The 24,609-nt window shown below is 34.9% G+C and overlaps 1 protein-coding gene and 1 long non-coding RNA gene across 3 annotated transcripts in view; both read right to left on the reverse strand.

Moving 5' to 3' along the window:
* Window positions 1-2,515, reverse strand: part of LOC141461292 (uncharacterized) — a 34,936-nt gene extending 32,421 nt beyond the window's left edge. Inside the window, exon 1 of the long non-coding RNA XR_012462728.1 lies at window positions 1,299-2,515. This is a non-coding gene — a long non-coding RNA (uncharacterized lncRNA). The remainder of the gene's footprint in view (window positions 1-1,298) is intronic.
* The window catches only part of LOC141461286 (uncharacterized), a 359,837-nt gene that overhangs the window by 239,565 nt on the left and 95,663 nt on the right, over window positions 1-24,609 (reverse strand). The gene's annotated exons all lie outside the window — the stretch shown is intronic.

Here is a 24,609-nt window from a genome sequence, read left to right on the forward strand (position 1 = left end):
AGTTAGGGCACGCCTGATGATGATGACGGTTGGCTCCTGTATTCTTATTTTTATCAAAACACTTGTTCCCTTGACAACTATGCTCTCCTAACTTAACAACACAATACTACTGCCACATTGAAATATATTACTGCTCTTAGTCACATAGTAGTATGGAGATTTAATGGTCATATCATTTCAGAAGATTGATGTCTTTTTTTTTCTTAGCATTCTCACTATCTCTCTGGGAATTGTTTATATTTACTGTCAGCTTATTCTGCCCACAAGATCAAGTAATAAGCTAAAGTCAAATTTGTGAAACTGAATTTTATAGTTTCAAGACAATATACGAACAATTTATAAGCTATTAATTACATGTAGACTTGGCAAAGACAATCTAGACCCATTTAATCTGGAAGTTTAAAATGTGATGGTTTACCTAGTGTTATGCGGCCACTCGTGCTTCGGTAAGGGTGAAGATCTGTGATTAAGGAAGAGGTCGTCTGTAGGACAAGAGGGTTGCTTTTGGAAAAGGAGGATATATTAAAGAATTTTTCATAACGGGAGGATAGGATTTCTTTTAAGAAAGGAATTTTAAGATTACTGTATAGGAACAAGTAGCAGCGAAGTATTGTAATTGTATTGTATTGTAAGGATTGGATTCTTTGGGATTGGTTGGCTTGAACTTCGGACTTAAATCTTGAATGTCAAATATTAGAGACAAATTATTATTTTACGATAAATTTATGTAGTAACCACTTGATAATAAAATAATAAAAGCTATATCTATCGATCTATCTAGCTAGTTAATTATAATGGTCGCCACTGCTATTGGCATTTAAAGATCTAATTGGTTCATTTATTAACTGTTCTTTTAAGTCTCGTTCAACGCACCCTTTAACTCCCTCATTCCATGATCCGTAAAGTTAAAGCGGACCGAAAAGAGTTAACAGAGGACAGGCTTGAACCTGTACTCCCAATTCCATCAATCCTAGAACTAGTCTGTTGCGAATGTTCATTTCTTAATATTGCCTTCAAAGTATGAGGATTCCACGCGAGTCTTTTGTACAAGAAATGGTCCAAGCATTTGAGGGTAACAGCAACAGGGTATGAGAATTTCTAGGGGAGGTCCAACACTACAACTTCGTCGAAGATTGAACATTACTATGGTGCTTTTGTATTCGTTAATTCTAAGTTTCCATCGCTTACATAACCACTTCATGAAGCATCTTTACATCCTTGTGGATATGCCAACTTAATAATTCAAACAACTTATAACTATTTGGCGTAAACCGCAAACATTAGCTTCTTACACTTACTACTTTTATGTTTCGCTTTGGAGCAGCTGCTGTACGGTCTCTCTTGGGCTTTTGATTTTCTTTGAAACTGCAATAATAATATCGATAATAAAGTTTTGAGGTCCTTTGAATGTGAAAAAAATTAAATAAAGAATTATCAAGAGTTCCATGTGTTTTGTAAACAAATGTTTATGACTTTTTTCTGTAAAAAACTACTTTCTTGAACTGTTTGTCCAGTAAATTTTAAGAGTACACTCAATGGAACTGCAATTAAACTTTGACTCTTCCATCCAATTTACACTAAAAGCATTGCTAATCTAAGTGGGAGGAACACTTTATTGCACAAATTAAACACAATAAATGGGATTGCCCAATTAGGTCTAGTTGTCTCAGCATAGCTTGGGCTAACCCAACTTATGTAGGCACTTTTTTTTACTTTTTTGTTTTTGTTCGTTGTTTTTTTCCCCTCTTTGATTAAGATCTAACTGATTACCGATGTTTCGGTAGCTAATTCATTATCATTGTAAGTTAATCGTGTATAATTTGAATCGCAATGGGCTTAAAGTTAGTTTCATTCTTTTTTAAAGCAATTTAAATAGATGCTGGAGTATTTTTCAAGCAGTTCAAATTGGACTAAACACAGATAACAATTATAAAAATAAAAGGTTGTACCTTGTACCTTTAAAGCCAACAGTATCTATAGCCAGGCTAATAACTTGATTCATGGTTTTCCTATGAAACGCTAGAGGATGACCCGGCTTTAAAGGTGATCTGACACTGGAGTAAGCCACGAATAACTGTTCTTAGAAGATACTTCTCAGATCCAGAACCAGCCACATTCAAACTCTGCCCCTGCATCTCAATGATGGTAGACATAGCACGCCTGATTGGGAAATAACAGTTATATGAATTAAAAGTATGTTTTAGGAAGAATTCGAGCTATGAAGATGGAGATTTCCTTGACATGAAAAAAAAATCGTGCCTTCATTCTATGAATGTTTGTACTAAGTCATCACAATATGCACAGTTTTGGAGGATTTAAGATTTCATAGCTGTATGATTAGATCGCCAACTTTGGGATAGGTGATACTTCTGGTGGGAAAGTAGAAATTTTTAGTGGCGCTTCACTTAAAATTTCCTGACGTAGTTAACCACCAAGTCCCTTGCAAGTCCCTTCACAAAGTTACTACTGAACCAAAACACTAAAAATTAAGTCCACATAAAGGCTGCTTCGTACAATGTGTTAATGGTTGAAAGTTGAGTTATTATTGAAATAATGAAATGGGGAATTTGTAAGTAAAGTAATCTTTGCCTGGCTTTGATTCAAAATCTGGATTTTCAATTGTGCCATTGTTGAATTCAGAGAGCAATGGATTATTATCAATTATTGAGGATAATATGTTACAATACATATTTAATAAAAATAAACATGAGATGTTCCGCTTTGTAACTGTTTTTGTAACTTAAAAAAGAAACTACATTAAAAGTTGAAGGTAATGTTTTTAAAAGTGGGGAATTACTTCCTAAGCAGCATAATGAGAAGTATACTATGGTGGCAAAAGTGTCGGGCATTGAAGCAAAGTCTTGCCTCGAAGAAGTGGCTTTATAATTCCTGTCCGAAACTCATTCTCACCGGATGGAGTTGCAGTGATATTGGATAGCTGGGACGGTGACAAAGGAGACAGCAAGTGATGGATGTGAGTAGCTCCTAAGTTACTATCCGGGTGTTGGTGCCCCTTTTCGGGTTTTCCCAACCGAAACAACATTTGTTATCTCGCCGATTTACGAGCCAACAAAGTACAGTACAGTTGATGTGGCTGTCCTGGATGCTGCTTATGCACACCCCAATCTATTTATCCCAAGTTCCTTTAAATAATATAGCATATCCGTTATAATCTCTGCCCCTTATTTGATTTTCTATGTAAAAAAAAGAAGTAACAAAAAAGATGCAGAATATAATGCGATATTTATAAAAAAAGATAAAAGAAAATATTTTTTTTTTTTGCATTTTTATATGGTTATAAACAGAACATCTTCGTTACTTCCTTCTGCTCTTTAAAAAAAAGAAAAAGTATTAACATCCTGCCAAATACCGGCTTAAATAAAATTTAATCAGAATTTTGTGGGCCCCCCGCGTAGAACAAGAAAAAAAGTTTACCAACAAAAATAAATTAAAACTTAATTCATTTTTAGCGATAAAATCATGCGCTAGTAAAGCTTTTACAGCCTCCCTGGATTGTACATCCTCCTTAAACATCATCGCACATCCACTGTTAGCTCAGTTCAGTTCATCTAAAGAAGTAAGACGCGTTGTCTGCGCCTATGAACTAAAGAGTAAGGGAAGCTGTTTTGGGGTCGAGGCAGCTGCGGCCCGAGATTTTCGAATGCCCGTGATAGAAGGATTTAATAGATTCTTGAATTTCCTTATATTAGTTTCCTTTTAATCGACCTTAGTTATGAAGAATAGGTCACATTAGTTATTGCTGGCCCGAGATAACGTCTATCGTATTTTGAGCCAAAATAAACAAGGCAATAATTTAATACAATTGAAGGACAGTTTGTAGAACGATGTTCTTCTTTGTTTAAACAAACCCATATAATCGCTGGCGATCAATCTAAAATTACACGATCGATAGATCAACTTGTTGATATCCGGCCTGAGTTGAATAATAAATAGTACTTACCAGCCGTCCTCGTAGGTAGTCAGTTGGTATTTACCATTTCATAAATCATTGACACGTGACATCCATGAATTTAGAGATTCTGGCCGTACATATATATATATATATAGACGTTGAAGAGTTAGAACGCACGTGCTGGAAAACCGGCCACTAGTTTCCGTTAGTGAATTACAGCAGGATACTGGAAGTGTTAACATGAGTGCTCCTTGGGTTCTCTAGTATGACTGTGGTGCACATTAGGTCGCCATTTGTGTTACTGGCTTTGTATTATATATGTATGTTCCACACAAACACATTGGCCTTGAACAATTCAACACACTTGGCAGAAATTGTATGTAGAGCTAGATTGTTGTTATGTTTGGGATTGACCATAAACAGAACATGTATCTCGCAAACATTGTTGTATTTAGATAGTTCTGTTTTCGTAACAATTTAGGTATTTGGTATTGCTGTCAATTTCTAGTTGTTTAGGTGTTATTTATGTAAAGCAGTAACAAATCCAAGAGTAAAGTGCAACAATTTCAGACAAGAAACTCCCAGTAAAATGAAAAAGGAAGAAGAAATAGAATAGACCACCTAAATCATAAAATGCAGCAGCTCCTTCAACTTTTGCTTAACTAAATAAAGAAAACAACGATATAGATTCCTCCGAATACAAAATCCACACAGCATAATTTATTTAAAACAAAAAACAAAAACAAAAATTCTACAAAATGATGGGCATCACCACTTCTTCAGGAAACTTGGAAGTCTCTGCTGGGGGTGCCACACTCAGCACTGACATCCAGGATGTAGAAAGGTAGTTGTTGAAGTCTGTGAATACTCTGGTTTAACTAATAGATAGATAGATAATATTCTGTATTTAGGGTATATATATACACATTACAGGGGTTCTGTGTTACATAGAATATCTTACAATAGTTTAACTGATAAAATAATAATCATAATATAAATTGAAATAGTAAACATAATAATAGCTGTGGTGGCAACTTAAGAATAAAAATGAATATTAATAATATTAGCAATAAAAGAAAATTATAGTTTCCACAAGAACAGATAGAAAATAAAATAAAACTAATTGAAAACAAACATTGCAAATAAAAATACTCTCAGTACATTAATTTTACTTAAACTTTATTCAATACTTAAACTTGAATAAACGACCACAATTTTTCAATGAACTTATAAATTTCTTTACATATTTAATAAAATTAATTGCCCCTACTATTTATGTTTTATTTTCATTCATTTAAACAGAATGACCTTAATTTTAGAGCTGCTATAATGAAAAATTACATTTTGTCTAAATGGTTCCTATTTTGAATGTTTAAGAGCCAATGAATATCGTCTTTATCGGCAATAAATTCAGAAAAATAACGCTTCCTGAATGGGTTATAATTAGGGCATTCTATTAAAAGGTGTTCCAGAGTTTCACACTTATTTAAATTGCAGACATTGCAAACAGATTGAGTGTCAATAGAGTGATAGTCCCCAGCTCTATACCATATTCTTATTATTTTGTCAGCTGGCTCACCACTCTAATTTTATCTATCGCACAATTGTAAGTCACATATTGTTCAGGCGCACCTAACCCACTTATATGTCTATAAACAGTGCTGTAACTTGAATTAATAGCCCTTTGAACATCTATTGAAATTTCGTGGTTTTTCCACTTCTCTATAAGATCAGGTTCTTTTAACTGAATCTACTTCCGTTTTATAAATAATATCTTGTTCCCCAATAATTGTTAGCCACTTCCGCAACTGACCAAACCAATTCCTCTCTGGTACTTTATCACTTACTCTATCTAATTCTTTTAGTCTTTCAAAACATAATTTTGGTAATCTGTTTTCCTCCATTGCCAGAACTCTAATCCAAAAAGACAACATTTTCTTAAAGATAATTACGCTTAAGCGCACCCTACCAGTTTCTAGTCTGACTATATAGTCGGGGGTACATTTAGGCCAACAGAGGAGCTGTTTAAAGAACCTTACCTGCCCTCTCTCTACAGTATGTAAATATAGGTTTAACTAATGTAAACCGCTATAGTCTATGACTACAGTGTCACTTATCTTACTCGTTGAAAGTGGATTTAAAAAAGAAAGAAAAGGAATTTAAAAGATAGAGAAAAGTATCTATCTCAACAGAATAGAATACTTAAATTGAACATACACACATTTTAAAGAAGATTAATAGCAGAACAGAACGTAGGGAACGAGTAGAGGAAGATACCCAGAATTTTATCCTGTACAGAGTGAGAGCATTCCTGGTGAAAAGCGGTACTGGGAATGAAAAAAAGGATGTGTAAATTGTAGGAAGTAGAATACATGAAGATATCCAATTTCCGCTGATGTATTCACTTATTCAAACAGGTGTTCACTCCTTCAAGATGTCTGATAGAAACTTGCGCGTGAAAAAGCTGGATTTTAAGGGGATTTCAGTTGAAGATCTTTATTTATTTATTTATATTATATTTGTACATTCTTTCCCCTAGCTTTTGTGGTTAAAATAAAGGTTAATTGATTATCTAATGATTCTTATCTTCACGATAAGGTATTATTAAGTTTATATACATTATATCTAATTCATGTTAAAGTATTTATTGCATGTAAATGATGGAAGAACTTTAAAGTCTTCCACTTTAACAAATATTAAGTTCTTCTGCTTCAAATTTTCCAAATAAGTGGTCGATTTATTGGTTTATAAAAGGAAATCTTCAACAAACTATGCTAGCCAGCAATCTTTACTTCCTTTCTTACAATCTCTCGGAAAAACTCCATAAATCGCGCTCAAAATATCCTCAAGTTCTCTGAATTACAAGTCCCAGGCCAGGACGTGCCCAGCATCTAATTCATCATTAATAAAGGTTAATTAAGAAAGGGAGTCCAATCCTAAAAGTGGTAGCAGTGAGTGGTAGTATAAGTATACAAAGATAAGTTTTCCCAGTGATCATTATGGTATTATGGTTTAGTTTGCCTGAAGATGAGCACCAAAAGGAAATAGAATGGTGAATCTGCCTTCTCTGGTATTAAGAGCGCACTAATGGGTTTATGGACCCAGAAGGAGCTGCACCACTCATTACATAACCCACTCCCAATTTGTTTTTACAAATGAACATTTAAAAGAAATGAACAAAAGGGAATTAAAACGAGCAGACTGATTACTGATTAATAATCTCTTTGGAAGCTGATTCGCATACCTCTCCACACATCCGAATTTGGGTCAACAGATATATGATCATTTTAGAGAGAAAGAATAAATCTGAGCACTTCATTTAGAGAGCTAGAAGATTTTTAATTAATTCAGCTTCATTGTTTAAGGATCAATTTTGATCAATGTTTAAAATATAGAAAAAGTGGATTCATTAATTTTTCATTTCATTTTATTGTAATATTCTACTCCGCTCAAGAGCCTGTCGAAAGGAGATATCAGAGCCGCTTCGGCGGAAAGGTGGCAGAGGAATGAAACGCCAGCCCAGGTGCATGGATATTGTTCTAGTAGCATGCTTCTCTTGTCCCGGTGACTCCATAGTAATGCCTAAACATAAAATTATGGAGCTAATGACTGAGAAAAGATACTACGTATGGTTTAAGCAATTTCACGGAATTAATAGAAATGGGTCTGTCAAATGTGCGAACATTATTGCTTTATCAAAGATCAGAAAGATAAATTTAAAACGAAGGCATCGAATATTGTAAAGAAAATTTTGTTTTAAGAGAACTGTTGGTTGAGACTGGTGACAATGGATGCTGAACAATTCTTTCAATTGTAGATCCAAAAAATTTGACTACCTTAATCGAATCTGTTCGATTCGTTGGCCATCTTAAATTATCATATTTATTGAATATAAATTATTCATTATTTATTAGTTTTTGAAGAGCCCATCTTGTTTGGGCTCATTGTTAAGTCAATTTTGTTAAGTAAACCAAAGTTCCTTGTAAGTTATTGTGTTATATTTGTAAAATTGTCTGGCGGATTGATCGGAATGATCTTCCAAACAATTGTTTTAAATACTTAGAAATACTTAACAGTATAGCTTGTATACTAAAAATCCTTTACAGCTAATGTAGCATATGTGAAACAAAAGTAATTTTGCCATATGAGAACGATCTGTTGAATATTTTTTGAACTAACTATGTAATTAAAATTAATAAATATGCCTAATTCAATCGAATAATTCTAACATGAATAAAGTTTTCTGTTATTGTTAAAAATTTGATAAATATACAGTTTTTTGATTGTATTGTTTTTTGAAGGAAATACCTATAGTATTTTTTTTTTTTATTATTTGATAATTATTGCTTGCGGGCATCCATTCCTATACAATTTGATTTCCTTAACTATTTACCGAGGTTGTACAAAGTCGTTAAGTAATTAAAATTTGAAAAATTAAAGTTAGCAATGACCTTTGTTATAAAATAATAATTCAATAGCAACGAATTATAACTGCAAAATAAAATTTGTAAATGAGCAAAACATCAAGCACAATTTGGATTTTTTAATTATTTTTTTTTGCTATTATTCTTGCGACCCAGTTCCGTTTTATTTTTACTTTACTATTGTCAGATGAAATGAAAATGAAAAAATCCATAGAGGAGGATGGTTGAAGAGAGAGAATAATCTGGAAGACATTATTAATGCCATTAATCTTCCAGTAAGGAAACGTTGACAGCTTTTCTACTGATATAGGAGAATTCAAAAGCTTGATCCCCTTGCCAGAAGATCTACTTTTAGAACAAAATTATTCTTTGGATGGATGCATTTTACCAAAATAATGAGTCTGATCACCGAAAAATGTAGCTACAAAATAGACATCAATTTGGCAAATGTTCGATTATTGTGGTACCTAATCTGAATATTGTGATGGATCCAGAACTTTTGTAGGGTGGAAACGAATCTGCCAAGGTAGCGGAGTCTTCAGCAAACTTTAAGCCGATACGTCAAGCCATATAATTGTCAGTATCCTTAGATTGATTTTAAGGAAATCTCCCAATCAGTTAGTTGGCTAAGTGTTGGAAAATGATTAGATCCTTAAGCCAAGAGGCAGGTAGAAGGAAGAAAGTTAGAGGAAATACAATGTACACTCAAGCCAATCGGTGCTAATGAAACAAAATATTGTGACAAAATTAAAACATTAGAATTATAAATGATGGTGGACAGTTATCGGTTTGGAAACCAATAACCTATAAAAAGGATAATGTATTAAGTTCATATATAATGCATTAGAAAACAAATCCATATTTGATTGGGTAATGATATGATGTAGTGAGATGATGATGATATTATATAACCCATATCACTATATAATATTTATATACTTCATGTCCTTGCGTGAATGTGTGAACATGGATGGAGAGAGTTTGCGAATGAGTGAGTAAAGAGAGATAGAGAGAGAGAATCAGTACAGTATCTCCATGGTCCATTAGCTAGAATAATAATACTAGACTTGTTACACAATCAGCCATAATTCCTACTAGAGCAACGTTGGGTTTGGCGAGAGGGTGAAAACGTTAGAGAGAGAGCTAGGAGGTGGTTGGAAATTATATTATGGTTTACTCAGTACCACTACTTCTTGCCCTTCCATTTCTCTTAGGGCGTCCTTCTACCCTACTAAAAGGGATCAACCAATGCTATCCCATGGGCGTCCATGAGAAACAGCTTTGAAGAGATTTATCCTTAGCTCTGCAGTAGTTCACAAAATCTCTTGTTCTCTAGCAAACTGTCAGCCCAAGGGTTTTAATACTTCTCAATATGGCATCCTAGATTCTGCTTTAGTAAATTCACAAATCCATCTTTTCTATCAGGAAATCCTTTTTGAAAATAGAGAAAAATTCCTTCAGAAAATGGTCACAACGGGTATAAAATTCTAATTGCAAAAGAAAATTAGAAAAGCGAGTGCTGCGACTGGTAAAAGTTGGAGGGTCTATTTTTTAGCAGCCTAAGTCTATCCCGAATACCTGACGAAACTTGAATGCATACCATATATATAACATAAGTTTGCCTACAATATCGTAAGACATCCCTGAAATTTAAATCTCTCTTTCAACGTTTCTCCCTTGATATTTTTTTAAAACTAGTGTTATCCGAACGGGAACACTGACTTAATCATGAAGTATGCATCATTACCCAAATCCCTGCCCAAAAATTCTTGCACTCAGAACTGAACGCCCTGCCAATTTTATGCCAAAACAATGGCCACCAAAGCGTGCTCAATCAACACAACTTCAACCTCTTACTAGCAACTTTCTAAGGGAGAGAAAAAAAAAATACGCACATCGCTGCTCATTGGCTTAAAATTTAAGTGCAGCTTAAATTTCAATAGAGCTTACAGGGAAGGAAGTGGACTGAACGAAGAAAAAACTTTTGTTTCGATAAGGAAATAATAATATTCACTGAACAATCAATAATAATAATAATAATAATACTAATAATATTTTTTTTTTTTTTTTTTTTTTTATTAAATAAAGGAGGTGAAATGCTTTTACGCACAGAGTGCCGGGCTCCCAACCAAATGGCCTACCGGCTAAAAACACCCCCTTCATCCCTGGACCTAGCCTGGATTCACTTATGCAGCATTACTTCAGGCTAGGCCCCCCATCCTGACCCTAATTAGGGATTCGCTTCCTCCTCATCCAATTCCCTTTTTTTAATTATTAAAATCTCTCTTGCAAAAGTTGCGACCGCTCTCCAATTCGCTCTGCTTGTGAGCATTGCACTTTGGAATCTGTTAGGAGTCCACCGGCCGACGCTCCCCTCCAAATCCCTTCTGAGACGACCCCACATTTCACACTCAAAAAAGGTGTGATGGGCATCGTCCCTCATCCCTATACAATGGGGGCAGTCCCCTCCCGGCCGCTTGCCCATTCTCCGCAGATAGTCTCGGAAGTAGCCGTGACCAGTGAGAAGCTGGGTGAGATAGTAATCTACCTCACCGAACGACCTCCCGGTCCAACTGTTCACGTCCGAGACTAACTTCGCAGTCCACCTTCCTCTGGTCTCCTCCAGCCATGCAGCCTGCCATTCCCACATAGTACGCAGCCGCTCCTCTCGGGTGACTGCTATCTTATCCACTTCCCTCCTTCTCCCGAAGATTCTCTTTCGTTCGGAGGCGAGAAATGAAATAGGAATGACCCCCGCAATCACCATCACAGCTGGCTCCGAGACAGTCCGGTATGCAGAGGCTATCCGGAGAGCACCGAGCCTCTGAACCCGCGCCAATCGCTTTCTATACGTCTCTTTGCTGAGGGCGTCCGCCCAAACTTCAGCTCCATACAGCAGTACTGAGTGTGCAACACTCATCAGAACCTTACGGGAATAATAATAATAATAATAAGGGAAGGGATTAGCTATGAGGTTAGCATACTGGACTCCCACGCGGAGGTCCCGGGTTCGAATCCAGCAGCTGACCCTTAGATTTTCTCTTCCTAGGAGCTTCTTACAGCTCACTGTCCGGTGATGGACAGTGTTGTCTGTAACGAGAGAACACTGTCCGGAGGCCGGCAGTGCACTGGAAAAAGCTCCGGGCGCTAATGACCTCAGCTGTTGATGCGCAAAAAAAATAAAATAATAATTTTTTTTTTCCGGGGAGTAAAATCTAATGGATACCAGGTGGGCCAGTCCTGGTGATGTGGGACTCACACCCACTAAAAACCTCCCCGTCTCCTAGCTAAACCTTCCACGGAACCGTTTACCACATTACTTCGTGGAAGGCCTTCGCTATTCGCCCTTTCGGGCTTCCGCATCTTTAGGCCACATCTACTCTCTCTCCCTCTCAAGTGGCTCGGGACACTTGCTGGTGAGGGTGTGTGCTCTCCACGAACTTCTTCTTCCTCAGGAAGTCCTCAACAAACACAGCCACTGCTGCCCATCCTCTCTCCTCGCGGAGCATTCTTTGAGTGACGTCCTCCGGGCTAAAGTCGCCTATTGCATCGGCCGCTCGTCTTCTTTCCACGCCCCACCGACTGCAGGCAGAAAAGACATGGTAGGCATCCTCCTCCACACATTCCTCGCAATGGGTACATTGAGGGTCTTCTGCTTTTCCGATCCTATGGAGGTACTTTCGGAAGTACCCATGCCCCGTCAGGAACTGGGTGAGGTAATAGTTTACCTCCCCATGTTGCCTCTCGACCCACGGTTTGATATTTCGGACCAGTCTCGCTGTCCAGCTCCCCGCTCATCCGCATCCCAGCGCTCCTGCCAAGCATCCATCGTCCGGGCACGTTCCTCGCGCCTTTTTCTGGCCTTTGGCAATACCTCCGCTTTCCGTAGATAAAGGCGCCTACGCTCGACTGCCAGTAAGTCGATTGAGATGGTGCCCGCGACCACCATGACCGCTGGTTCAGACACCGTGCGGTAGGCGCACGCCACTCGCAAAGCGCCTCTACGCTGCACTCCTGCAATCCGCTTTCTATACTTCGTGAAGCGAAGTGCTTCAGCCCATACCTCCGCTCCATACAGCAGAACCGAGCTCACCGCTGTCATCAGCAGCTTTCGCTTGCTCGGTCGCAAGAGTAAGTCCCATGCTTCCCATTTCTTTCAATATCCGTCGCATGACCATGTTGAGGTTCATCTGGACCGCCTCATAAGTCCTAGCTGTGATTACAGCCGCGACATCGTCAGCATAGCACACAAGGTATGCTCCATCTGGCATTTCCACCTTCAAGAGGCGATCATACGATACGTTCCATAGGTCCGGTCCAAGTACTGAACCTTGCGCTGCTCCTGCTGTGAGTCTCCTTATCTGCTGCCCCTGCGAATCGCTGTAAAGAAGTCTGCGGTCGCTAAGATAGCTTCTCATCATCCTCATCAGGTATTCAGGGACATTAAAAGTATCCTGAAGCGTCGTTAGGAAGTCTGTCCACCTCGCAGAATTGAAAGCATTTCGGATATCGAGGGAATAATAATAATAATAATAATAATAATAAAACAAAATATTCCCAAAGAACCCAAACTATATAACCAAACATTTCTATATTTATTCCCATAAATATATTCAATATAACCATGGAAAATTAAAAAGATCCAAACGAATTTTTAGGTTTGAGCTTCTTTTTACTTTTCATTTTTGAAAAACTCTTGATTCAGAAAAGCTTTAGCCGCCGTCTTACTATAGTTGTTGCAAAAAAATTACAGTTATAAAGGAGAGGATTTTCGCTATATTATAAAGAAAATTTGGGAATTTTATCTTTTATAGAAAAAGAGAAAAAAAATTGTCAAAGTTGGGAGTTTTTCAACGTTACACTTTTTCGTGCAGTTTTTGACGATCAACCCTTATACATAACTGTCCTACCGGACAGTTTTAATACTTGAGTAAATACTGAGGCATGGAAATAAACTGATGTTGATGAAAGTTTAAGTAACTTTCTAACAATACTTAGCTGGGATGGTTATACCATTGAGCCATCTATACCCAAACGCCATCTAGCAGCATGAGTGTGGACAAACTCTGCGCTATGGTATAGTAGAAAAGCGACCGGACAAAATTATTACCAGAGGGCGCTGTAACAGTTTCCACAGAATGTTTAGTTTCCAACCATTATGGGAAATTCTATTAAATTGTTTATACCTTTCATTTAATGCCTCATTTAATTTCCAAAACCAATTTGGTTGGTCAGTCTATAAATTATTTAAGCTATTTTAGTCAACTAATTTTCATTTTCACAAGTAATAGATGCCCAATTAATTAATCTTTTCCAAAAGTTTAGTTCCCAACGTCAGTTTTTCTTACCTCTTGTAATTAAAATTTACAAATTGAGATGTAAGAGACAGTGGCAGGGTAGTTTACACCAGATTTTCTTTTTTACAAAAATGAACTTAACACATCATTTAAGATTCAAATTTCGAACTCGTAATTTAGATTGATTCCAAGAGTTTTGTTTAAAAATAAATCATGTTTTTCTTGTGTTTGGTTCTCCGTTCTAAAAATAATTTCCCTCACAAACAACAGGCAAACAATTTATTAACCATACATCTCCAAAAGAACTTCTCATTTTCGCATCTCTATCACCATTGTGCCCCTTAATCTGATAACAAAACGAGACGAGGGTGTAATTTAAATGAGAAGTTAATTACAGATTATTATTCTAATTAGAATGAGAGACTGTTTTCAACACTTTCATTACGTTGGAAATTCATTACTTCAATAACAAAGACAAATATAGAATGCTTTCAATTTGCTTTTTGTCGTACCAGATCTCTGTAGTGGATAAGTTGAGAATAATTTCATTCTAATTTCTACAGCTCATTCAACTTAACAATAATTCATCCAGATAAGTTCTTTAAACCAAGAAACTTCGTAGAGCGGAAAACAGACACCTTACAAAACAGGTTTCTTGTTTTGGTGACTCTTGGCTGAAATTAAGAGAACTTTCTGTTATATTAGTTCGAATGAACAATGCTGGCTACTAATCATTGTTTATTCTCATATTGTGTCGCAAGGCTAACAAGTGTTTCGTTTATGTATTTAATGTTCTATCAAACAACTTATTCTAAAAAATAATTTGTTTGTAAACGTTTCTTAAGTTGTAAAACAATTTTAAATTTTGCATTTGTTTAAAGGGAAAGTGGCTACTTATCGAACAGTGAGTAAAGTAATGCTATTTCAATTTCTCTTATTGTCCTTAACAGGGCATTCTGCGAGCAAGAGTAATTTTGAAATTAAGTTTTCCCTAGAAATACATCTTAAGGCAGTTGTATTTGTGGAAAAGTAGGTAAGAAGTCTTTTAGAAGCTGTCAGTACTCTACAGCATTGAAACAGTTAATTCCCCTTCATCTGGACTCTGCTTGGAAAAAGGATTGGGGAAGTTAAATGTTATTCCGCAGTGCTATTCCAAGAAGTTATAAGCTTCTAACTTCTTTAAAATTAATGAAAAGAATCGTAAAATATAAAAAATGTTAAGAAAATTACCCTTATTATTTTTATGATTTTCTGAGAATTTAGGAATTTTACAATTTGCTTTACTTTAATGTGACACACTAAGCACAAAATGCTTTAATTTTTATGATGTATGAGAAGATATTTAAGGGTATTGAAACTATTAAAATGTAAACTTGAAAAGGAATTCTTTGAGGTAATTAAAAAAGAGTTGTGAATGTTCGCAAAAGAATTTTATTACCACTTAAAAAACAGAAGTTACGGTAGCCCAGTCTAAACATTGAAATATCCGTCATGGAGTCCACAGAGTTCGAGAAAAAACAAAAAGTGGGATACTGTGAGAGCACAAGATCTGGAGATATCAAGAGTAAAGAGAACACTGCCTGTATGAGACAACTATATCAACGGCGTTAGGTTGATTGCTATGCTCTCATACCAGAGCTGAACTCAATACATATATGGTCGTTGATTAGTTCAGATGTTCGTAACGAATGTATGCCAGTGACGTCGTAAAATCTCGAATATATCTTGTAATAGTAGAGGCCTTTAGTCTGTGAAATTGCCTTTAATCTAAAGACATATTGTTAATAGAAGATGTACAGTTTGTGAGGCTATCACAGAACTAATCAGTTTCACAACGCTAGTCCAACAATGGGCTAGCAAATAGTGTAAACTGAACACAGGGTATACCGGTATAGTAGTATAGAAAGGATGTCACGATATATGTTGGGCATGCCAGCACAGACATGAAGCCAAATCAACAAAACTCACTCACACACAGAATCATTTTCATTCACACTCGCATATATTTTACAACCACTTAAATAGAGTTGATAACCTCAAACTAATCTCCTTTTACCTTTGAAATGGTGCTCCATCTCCTGAGTATTGTGTGCAGGTCTATACATGCCGGTTGCTGGAGAAATATAAGCAAAGCCAGCTTATATACCATTCTGTTTATCATGTTTAGAAGATTATCCATGGCCTTACACATCTTCTAAATATTTTAGCTAATTTGTTTGAGAACATGAAACCCACTAAGATATCAACAATTCCTTCTATTCAAATTAATTAATATTAACTCAGCAAAGCCGTTGATAGCTTGGGTATTGTTGCGGAAAATGCATTTTTTTTTCTTCTCCTTCGAAGTTAAAACATTTAATGTTCAAATTCTCAGTTAGGACACTTGAAAGGAAATTCAGTTTTCAGTTAGCTGTATTTGAAGATCTACTTTCATTAAACCGTATTCTCTTTTTAAAAAATGAAAATTTAGGTGCATACCACCAAACTGCTTAGATTTTTCCAATCAAAAAAAGCTAAAATCAAATAATTAATAACAATAATCCGGATGCATTCCAGCAAGGGTGTATTCTAATTAAATTAATTTAAAAAGCGATTATATGTATAAACAATTAAATAGAAACAAATATTCGAAAAATTTTAACCAGTACGCATGTACACAAGCCATTTTATCGTAGTTTATGCTAAACAAAGACAGAAATTACACAATCTGTAAAATTTAGGACCTAGCTGAGGACAGTGGCGCTAGGATCCCTTTCAGGTGCCCTTTCTGCCTCCGGATCTCTCAGATAACAATGTCATCACTAGTGAAGTAAGAAGCTCCTAGGAAGAGAAAATCTAAGGCCCATCAGTTGGAGTCAAACCCATCTTCGCGTGGCAAACACTTGTAATTTCTTCCCTAATCAGGTTGGATTTGTTTTATGGTTTGCTGTTTAATCATTAATCTATAATAATTTAAACATTTTCCAACTACTGTTTAAAAAGTTTTATAAAAGAATTCTGAGTGTTACATTCTGATCATCTTGCCAATATGTCGTTGGTATCGGTATATTGAAAGAGATTCAGCACTTTTCTTGGAATGTCCTTAAAGGAGAATAGTAAAAAAAAAAAGTGAAAATGCTTTTAGCCTAGAAATAGCCGTTGTCGACATTGGTGGCAGAACCGGTGATGATCAAATAAAGACTTTCAAATCCCAAGGAACTATCCAACTTGTATCCCAAGGTTGAATTGTTGTAAGAGTATGGAGTAGGTGGTACAAGTATGGCTGGAATGGGTAAACGAGGAAAGAAAAAGTTAGCAAGGATGGACAAGTAGGAGGAGGGGTTACCGTTAGAGTTTTAAAGGAAAGGGGGCTAACATGAAACTTGGTTAGTTTGAAGCAAAATAAGAAATAGAAGAACGATGGTACAGGAAAAGAGGTAGTGAAGAGAATGAAACGAGTAGGGGATGGGTCAAAGAATTGGGTGAAGGAGAAAATGTGGTTTTGAGAGAACTGAGATTGTGGAACCCAAGTTTACCACCACACAACTGGATAAGAAAATATCCCTCCGCTGATAATAAAATATATTACAGTAGGAGAGACAGAGAGGGAGATTAGATTGTCTGGAAGAATGGGCGAACCAGTATAATGCTAAGTAGGGATAGGACGATCACAGGATTTCCGATCCTCAGGAAATAAGTAACATTTTTATTCCTAGGATCTGAGGGCACTAGAGCCAGGCCACATTCCCTAGCCCTGTTTTTTTTCGTCCAGCTATTCACCAAGTACATCCTTGTCCTCCATTTTAAAAATAGAACAAGAAAGTGTACAGAACACAGCTTCAGCATCACACTGTATCTATCTCTTTCGCCAACATCCCCACTGAACTCTCTCATCCGTTTCTATATATCTTTCTTTATTGAATTATTTCATGAGACGGAAATAAGAAATATGGATGAAGGGCTTTACTCCCTCTGGGATGTTCTTATTCCGCACACTAAGGTAAAAGGGTCAGCTTTTATCTGTAATTCAGTTTTGAATTCATTTTTATTTATTTACTATGATATCTGTTTGTTCAAAGCCAATAATATTTTCTTAAAATAGATTTTAGTCTTATATTAATATTTGGATATTATTATACCTTTCAACTGTTTCATTTTATGTAAAGGTAAAAATTAACTAATTATCATATATGAAACACTCGCATGACCATCTCTAACTGCAATTTACGTCATGAAAATAATTTTTGTTTTCGGTTTCCAGGCTAAAATTTCTTTACTTTTTTTTAGTTTAGAATTGTCCTCCCAGTTCAAAGAATTTTTGAAATATCTAAATACCATTCTAATATAAATACTAAGCATCCAAACTTAATAATTTATTACAATCAATATCTGAATGTCACTCTAGATAATGTGGACACCAACTTACAGAAAGTCTGAAGTTCTCTAAATAAAACGTAACATTAGATGCACTAATCACTGATGATGGATAAAATTCTGAAATCGAATTGTTTGGAATAAAAATATTTGTTACCAAATTTCTTTGTTGTATACAATTTTTATATTTCTTATTTAATAAATCTTACCGCAAGAAATATTTTTATCATTAATTTTTAAAGTTATTTTTATATTTTACATAAATGCCAACACTTTTTTTTTATATATATAAAAATAAAATAAAACTACACTGTAACATAAATAACTCAACCCGCGCATGTTTCCCTTATCTTGACATTAGGGTCAAACATAATAAATATGTACAGCATTATTTTTTTTAGTGCCTAATAAAATAGCCTGTAAAAAGCTATGAATGTATTTAATAAGTTTTAAAAAACGTTTATCATATTTTCCTCATTTTTTGTAAAATAAAAATTCTTACACAATGAAAACAAATTTCATCTGACGTGTAGAGGATCGTTTAAAATCAAATCGAATAACATTTTAAAATTTAACGAACTCTGAGCTAACAAAATAAAAGGTTCCGCTGATTTTATTAAACCAATTTCTTTTAATATGAATTTCTTCATCCTAACAGAGAGAGAGATCATTATTTATTATCAGTAATCTAACACACTTGCAGGCCGAATAATATAGATTTCAAAATCTAATTTCAATCAAATTCAAAGAACAAATTAAATCACTTTACAATTACTGCAAGTTAGCCTACTTTCTTACATAATAACTTATTATTTAATACTCAACAGATAGACGTTATATCTGGCCTCAATTGAATTACATCTTAAAAGCAATTTATCTGAATTATTTTTCGATTTCTAAATTAATGTCATTTTTGTTTCCAGAAGTAATGGATTCACCGTCGACTTTTAATTCAATTAAATGACCAAGTTAAAATTTTCTGCCAGTAATGAGAAAAAAAAAGAACTTTTTTGCGTGAAAAAGTAGCGTTAATGAAAGAAATTTGTAGAAGCTATTGTGTATTATTAAGTGATATTTCTCCCAGTAGGTGATCAAGAGCTAAGTTTCGCTTAATTAGGGAAATGATTCTACAGTAAAAATAAGTGTAATATAAACTGAATGCAATAGAAATATTGGTAAGCTGTAGATAATTGGTGGAAAATGTCTCCTAATAACATTACTAATTCATTAACAAAAGATATTAGATATTTACAGAATACTTAGTCGATTGTATACTAGGATAAGATTAAATCTGGCTTCACTTAATTCCTCATGTCAACTGAAATATGTCGTGACAGTTAAAAGAAATTCTCATTAAATTTCTTAAGTACAGCTCCTAGAAGAGAAAATGGTACAAAAAAATAATTTTCTTCAGAACAACTACAGGTCAAGTATCTCAGACCTTACTTAATTGTTCTTAATTATTTCAATCAATTAAGATTTAAGAAAACTAATTTAAGTATCACTAAATAACAAACTAAAATTAATAAAACTTTATCACTAATTTTAACAAACGGGGTTGAAGTCTTGGGCTCAACTAAGCGATCAACTTCCAAAACAATTCAATCTTTACAATCTCAAATCTCCGAAACTCCACACTAAGAATTCAGCCTAACCGTACATAATGATTTTTACATTTCTATTTCTATTTCTACTTTCATGTCGAGAAAAATTCTATCAATTCTTTATTCCTTGTTCCAATCACTTGACATCCCTAGTAGTTCTCTCCGCCACCTGAAACGCAGTGTCCAAAACTACCGCATTAGGCTTTGCTAACTTTAGATCTAACGTCAAATTTTAAACAGGACATTTATTTATAATTATCACATTATCATGTGTGTCATAAATATGTGCTAATTTTTCTATTCTATGCATTTTTAAAGGAACATTTTGTTCTTTCAGTTTAAGAAAAAAAAAAAAAAAAAATACAAAAAACTTTGTTACTTAGAGGAAATAAAAAGAACTAAGAGATAGACAGAAGAAATCTGGTGCAAAGATGTTGCGCTATAGAAACAGTAGTAAGAAGGAAGCCTCTGGATACTTCCACGATTTCACAATACTCTAACCCCTTTCCAGTGGGCAAAGCAATGGCGCGGAGAAGTGTGTATGTTGGGATGCGCACGGCTGTACGGTCCGGATAAGGAAAGTTTATGTATGTGGGACCGTCCTCTGTTCTACATGCTTGCAAAACAAATGTAATTGCCCTTATCTTTTATTAGCGGCGGAAAGCAGAACTGAAGGCGGCACTTCTGTGTGCCTTGGATGGCGGTGGTTGAACGAAAAGGGGAGAGGTAGGCTAGAGAGGCAGCAGGAGAAAGAGTTGCAGATTTCCACTCTGCTAATATTTCTTCACCATCTGTAACACTCTGCAGAGAGCAGAATACAGGAGCCTGGGCATTGCTGCTTCTGCTTTCTTTGGTCCGGCAGACTGTTCACAATATAACTTCCTGGGCTCTTCTTTTGAGAAATGTTCTAGATAAACTAGTTACTGTACCGTTGGTTAGGTCTTTTTCACGCCTTCTACCACTGGCATTATTTACGTGGAAATATCCTCGGCTGTGGTTGTATAAAATACATACTTAGGTTTACACATTCAATAAATATATACTAGTATTTAAATAAGAATTTATGTAGCTCTCTTCTTTCAAGTAACTAATCCAAAAGTGGTACGATAGCAGAGAGATTATGTATTCGTCAGACTTGCAATTTGCTCCCATTTTGGCTTTTTGCTCCAAACTTTAAACTCGTAAAGAGTAGCGTACAAAATTAAAGAATAATTATAAATTCGCTTCATTATTGGAAGACCAATTTCTTTGTTAAAAGCGGAGAATTCTATATTCAATTCTTTTCGCTTACATTATTTTTTGTATCTATTTTGTTTGCCTTAAAAGAGCTAAACGACAAGATATTTAACCGTAGTACCTTCGGGTCATTTCATACATTCGGGTCAAAATTAATTAATTTTAATTTAGAATATACCTCAAAATTAATAGTTTAACTGATGTTTTTGAATATCAGAGGAGCAGGTTAATGTTATATCAATCAATCAATACTTTTGAATTTTATGTTCAACTGCAACAATACAGTCAAATTGGTTTTAGGGAACGACTGAGCTTATTTAATGCATCTATTATGCATCATGAAGTACAGATTACTAAATTTCACAGCATTTAGCAAAGAACTGAGCTATATTGGAGGGCATCTAAATTAAATTGATACAGTTTGCGAGTAAGAATACTTTACTGAATAATTTCAAGAATGCCATGTTTTTTAAAATATTCTAATACCAGTTAGATGACATTTTATTTATAAATTCTGAACATTGAAAGTTTCGACCACCCTTGGCTACTTTTTGCCTTTGAATGCACTCTCGGTTTTTCGAAGGTCTTCAGGTCATGCAGCTGTCCCAGGCTTATCCTATGAAACCCTACTTAGAGAATTCTTTTGTTAGAACCTGTAACAAAAATTCCCGCTAGATGGCATAGGCTGTACTAGTTGCCTATATTTTTATTACAACTTTAAACTTGAGGAGACTCTAACTGGACCACAATATTCCATGATATGTTTTATCGTCAATAATTATACAAGATTAGTATTCTGAATCTCTTAATTAATGTAATTAGAATATGTTAATTTATCCTTTGACTGTAATTGTCACAAATTAGATTTGGAATAATTAAAATCTTATTTGTAGAGAGTAGCGCTTATTGAGGCCTTTAAGCAAATATATTTGGACTTTTGGCCTCCTCCTTGTTTATCCAAAGTTAACTATTTTCTAGTTATGTGCTAGAGTCCCGAATCTCATAAAGAGAGCTTAAAACAAATGTTCTTAGAGTAAAACATTATTGGAGACTATCAAATCTCAAAGTAAAAAGTGAATATAATGATTTTTTGCGGCTGTAAAGATTCTATTGCACAGGTATTCAGCTTAGAGGTGTACGACGTTTTGCTTTACCATTAATGTCACATGTACAGATGAGCTCTTACTGCAACTGTATGCGATTTTATCAGTAATTTTATTGATGACCGAAAGATTTTTAAGGTCTTAATCGATGGATAGAGGCATAGAGCGTTAAATAGAAGAAAATATCAATTTTCGAATTAGCGTACGAAGCTTTTCAAATCTGAAAAGTTCTCGATGGCACTGATTTGACCATAGATTTTATTCATAGTTTAAAAAGAAATTTTTTGTATAGTATGTTAGCTGTTATACACTTTCGTACACGACGACTATCTAGATGACGTAAAGCTAGCTTGGATAATAACAATTTTACGAGTGAAACTGCTTTGTGACTGTCATTTATTTAAATATTTCTGCATAAATTGAATCATCCGGTATTATATTGAAAATCTATTTGTCCACATATTTAAACGTACACCCATTTTATCCATAAAATATTTTGAAGTTCAAACATCATCTTTACTCCAAGTAGTTTTTGAGGAAATACGTTCGAAAGGGCTTGGCAAATAAATAGAATGAGAAGCGGAAGGGGGGGGGGGGAAAAAAGGAGGAAAATCTAATCAAAGCCAAGTAGTTTACACTAGCAGGAAATGCCCGATGGAATATCTACCTCAAATATTGGATTATATCTCTAGTAGAACGGAAAGCTTTCTTGTACCTCTGTGGGAGGTCCTATATCCAGTTTCCCATCGGACCTTCTGCAGTCTAAGTATTGATTTCTTTTCTTTCCAACAGCGTTTTTTAATAATTAATAATATTTTTCGTAACTTCATAACTGATAAGTAATAATTTTTGTTCTAGAAATAACTATTTGCACTGATCCTTGCATAATAAAAGTTATGAAATTGTTATTTCTTCATTTTAAAGAGCAAATTAATTGCAATAAATTTAACATGCAAATGACAAATTATGTGTATATTAAAAATTAGCAAAGTTAGGTCTAAATTTTCTAAAAGATAGAAATTTATTAACAGAAATAAAGTAAAAACCTTGGAGGAAACTGTCAGTGGATTTTCTGTATTTCAGAGAATAGTACCGTGTGGAGGGGTTGCAAGTGCATTTCAATGTATGCACGCTTGCATTTATTTTCTGCCATCTCTGCCTCTGTCTCCGACATCTGATCAATAGCCTGGTAGTGCCTGGAAATATAGGCACTTACATTTTATCCACAACCGTAAATATCTTTACATTTTATGACGGAAAGGATCAACGGGAATGTTTAATATTTTTCAATAACCATAGCGCTTCTTTCAATGTAATATATATTTTTTTTTTAATCTGTCCGCTGTGTACCACCAGAGGCAGTGGATTTTTTCAACTATTTTCTGGTGGGCAGTTTCGTTCGATTTTCAACAATGGTGGTCGTGAAAACCAATGATTAAATTTTAAAAAAAAACTGACTTTGTAATAACCAAATAAGTGATGAAAAACTACTTTCAATTTACTGGAAACTTTCCATACTTCATATCTTTTAGCATCACACTTCAGTGCTTCAGTGCGAACGTTTCCGAAAATGCAGATCTTCATTTGTTCTTTACAAAAAATTGTACCAGAAATTAAATATTGAGAATCACAGCATCAGACTCAAGAATCACATTAATATTTATCGATGCTTTATTGTTTTTATATTTAATTGTTTCTTTTTCTTCAATTTAATCAGTTTTCGCATAAGTCAGCGCTGTATCAGGAAAATAGCAGCTATATACTTTCGTGTAATATTATAAACATACATACAACAAAATATAAATAAAAAGGTAAATTTATCTACATATAATATTTTCATTAGGACTCCCACTCACAAATTACGATTACTTTGTAATTGTGCTTTATTAAGTTAGTTGCGGAACTGTTAGGGGTGGCAACAAGAAAATTTTATCACCAATAAAGGTACAAAAGTGGCAGTAGTTATAAAAAAGGTACACTTTCGATTGTGGACTTAATAAATCGATACAGAAATTCATCTAGACTTTCTGGTATTTAGTGTCAACTATTATACTATCCATATATTACATATTGTACCATATTAAGCACCATAATGTGTGTGTTTTCATTAAATTATTTATCTTTTATTCCATTTTCCAAGAATTAGTCTAAATGTACATCAATTAGGTTTAGATTTGCCATCCATTATCAAGATTAAGATTAGAAAACAGGACGGGTCGTACGCTCCACGGCACCGCAGCCACTAGAGGCTTATTGTGCCTTTATCCATTTTCAAAGAAGGGTAGAAGCTTAAATTTCAACGAAAAGAAATGGTGCTTAGAAGGCCCTATAGGTGACTCTAATTGGAAATTAGAGATGCAGTATCAACTTGAATATGCATCTCAAAAAAACCCTTTCTCTCTCCAAATGGCAATTAAGTTTAGTCTCCAACTTTAGAGTAGAATCTAAGGAAAAGAAGAAAAGCAATGTGTCTTCGTACCTCATGATCAAATCTTCACTTTAAGCCAGATCTGTAAAAGACATTCAGCTGCAACTAATTGCCTTTTTTTACACACTACAGTAACATTTAGAGACAGGAGTTGATTTGGTAGTTATGAAGCGTAGATTTGTAATTGGGAGATCATTAGTTTGAATCCTGTTACTTTTTATTTGTTAGAAAAAATTGCTTATAGTAAAATA

The sequence above is a fragment of the Rhodnius prolixus genome, unplaced genomic scaffold (genome assembly GCF_049639745.1).
Source record: "Rhodnius prolixus isolate KJV_2025 unplaced genomic scaffold, Rpr scaffold_6, whole genome shotgun sequence".
Taxonomy (NCBI): Eukaryota; Metazoa; Arthropoda; class Insecta; order Hemiptera; family Reduviidae; genus Rhodnius; species Rhodnius prolixus.